This window comes from Populus nigra, chromosome 2 (genome assembly GCF_951802175.1).
Source record: "Populus nigra chromosome 2, ddPopNigr1.1, whole genome shotgun sequence".
Lineage (NCBI taxonomy): Eukaryota > Viridiplantae > Streptophyta > Magnoliopsida > Malpighiales > Salicaceae > Populus > Populus nigra.
Genome location: NC_084853.1, coordinates 24739843 through 24742342, shown reverse-complemented (window position 1 = coordinate 24742342; position 2500 = coordinate 24739843).

Sequence of the window (2500 nt, the reverse complement as noted above, 5' to 3'; positions counted from 1 at the left end):
TGTTACAGGGCTAAAATCGTCAGGGGAAGAGCTGACGAAACAATGCTGGTTTGGATGCAGGGGGTAGTGTTGGAATCGGCAGCGCGGACAAAATCGGCAAAGTCGACAAAAAAGACTGTTGGTCTGGACATCGGGGCAGCGGCAGCCATGCCGACAGGGGGGGAAATCGGCAGCGCAGATTTGTGCAGCTGCAGGTTCGTCGGGGAAATCGGCAGCGCAGATTTTTCGATGAACATGGGCTGGAAGATGGACTGTCCAGGCCAGGCAGGGAAATTCGTCAAGGGGACACGCTGACGAAACAGCGCTGGTTCAGGCACGGCGGGCAGTGTTGGAATCGGCAGCGCCGACGAAATCGGCAAAGTCGGCAGAATCGGCAGCGGGTGCTGGCGATGAGTCTGGACGATTTATAGTCCAGGGCTTGATGGAAAAGACTGTTGGTCCAGACAATGGGGCAGTGGCAGCGCGGATTTGTGCAGCTGCAGGTTCGTCGGGGAAAATCGGCAGCGCAGATTTTTCGACGAACAGGGGCTGGGCGCTGGACTGGCCGGGCCAGGCAGGAAAATTCGTCAGGGGGCCACGCTGACGAAAACAGGGGCTGCGGAGTGGAAAATCGGCAGCGCAGATTTTTCGACGAACAGGGGCTGGACCGGCCGGGCCAGGCAGGAAAATTCGTCAGGGGGGCACGCTGACGAAAAGAGGGGCTGCCGCGTGGAAAATCGGCAGCGCAGATTTTTCGACGAACAGGGGCTGGACTGGCCGGGCCAGGCAGGAAAATTCGTCAGGGGGGCACGCTGACGAAAAGAGGGGCTGCCGCGTGGAAAATCGGCAGCGCAGATTTTTCGACGAACAGGGGCTGGACGCTGGACTGGGCCAGGCAGGAAAATTCGTCAGGGGGCACGCTGACGAAAAGAGGGGCTGCCGCGTGGAAAATCGGCAGCGCAGATTTTTCGACGAACATTCGTCAGGGGGGCACGCTGACGAAAAGAGGGGCTGCCGCGTGGAAAATCGGCAGCGCAGATTTTTCGACGAACATTCGTCAGGGGGGCACGCTGAGGAAAACAGGGGCTGCCGCGTGGAAAATCGGCAGCGCAGATTTTTCGACGAACAGGGGCTGGATGCTGGACCGGCCGGGCCAGGCAGGAAAATTCGTCAGGGGGGCACGCTGACGAAAAGAGGGGCTGCCGCGTGGAAAATCGGCAGCGCAGATTTTTCGACGAACAGGGGCTGGACTGGCCGGGCCAGGCAGGAAAATTCGTCAGGGGGGCACGCTGACGAAAAGAGGGGCTGCCGCGTGGAAAATCGGCAGCGCAGATTTTTCGACGAACAGGGGCTGGACGCTGGACTGGGCCAGGCAGGAAAATTCGTCAGGGGGGCACGCTGACGAAAACAGGGGCTGCCGCGTGGAATGGCAGCCTACACGCAGATGCGAATTCGGCAGCGCACGATGGCTTGAGCAGGTCATGGGTTCGACTTGGCGCGATCTGAAACCTGGACGAGGGACTGTCGACGCTGGACGAGCCAGCGCGGTGGCCTGTCGTGCCCCGTTCAGGGGGGGCCTGCCGCGGAGACAGCCCTCGCGGGCTCGACAGCGCAGGCCAGCGTCCCCGACGTCGCTGGCCGCGGCAGGCGAGCTGCCGGGGTTCCCGCATTCCTACAAGAAAACGTCGTGCTTTCCACATGAAACCAATCCAGTAAAATCAGCCATATTTTTATGAGGCTGCCCACTGAATTTGGGGTCATTCCGGGCCGGTTCCTAGTTTTGCGGATTTACTCGATTTCTAATGGTAGGAAAATTAAAACAAATACTTCCCGACCTCGAAAAATTCTGGGAAAATTAATGAAGGTGGATTGGATTTTTGCCAACCTCTGTGCAAAATTTCAGCTCAAAATACCAAGAAATGAATTTTTTAGAGGGGGGGTGACAGCTGGGACCTAGTAGTGTCTCCCCCTGCCAGAGCTGCAATGACACTTATTGCTCTTTAGGGAGCCACCAGGCCGGCGCCCCTCAAAGACCACACGCGCGCGCGCGCCTGCCCGCGCTGGGCGCTGGGGCGCTGGGGCCTGAGGGCCTGGGGCCCTTGGGGGCCCTTGGGGGCCCTTGGGCGCTTGGGCGCGCGCGCGCGGCCCCCGCAGCCATGCCGCGCTGCGCGACGCGCGGACAGCCCCTGCTGGCTTGCTCTCTCACCCGCGGGGGGGCTGCCTTCGGGCCCTGGCCCCCCGCGTTCTGGCCTGCCCCCCGCGTGGGAGAGGCTAGGCGCTGCAGGGGCCAGCCCGACGTCGCTGGCCGCGGCAGGCGAGCCGCCGGGGTTCCCGCATTCCTACAACAAAACGTCGTGCTTTCCACATGAAATCAATCCAGTAAAATCAGCCATATTTTTATGAGGCTGCCCACTGAATTTGGGGTCATTCCGAGCCGGTTCCTATTTTTTCCGATTTCCTCGATTTTTAATGGTAGGAAAATAAAAAAAAATACTTCCCGACCTCGAAAAATTCTGGAAAA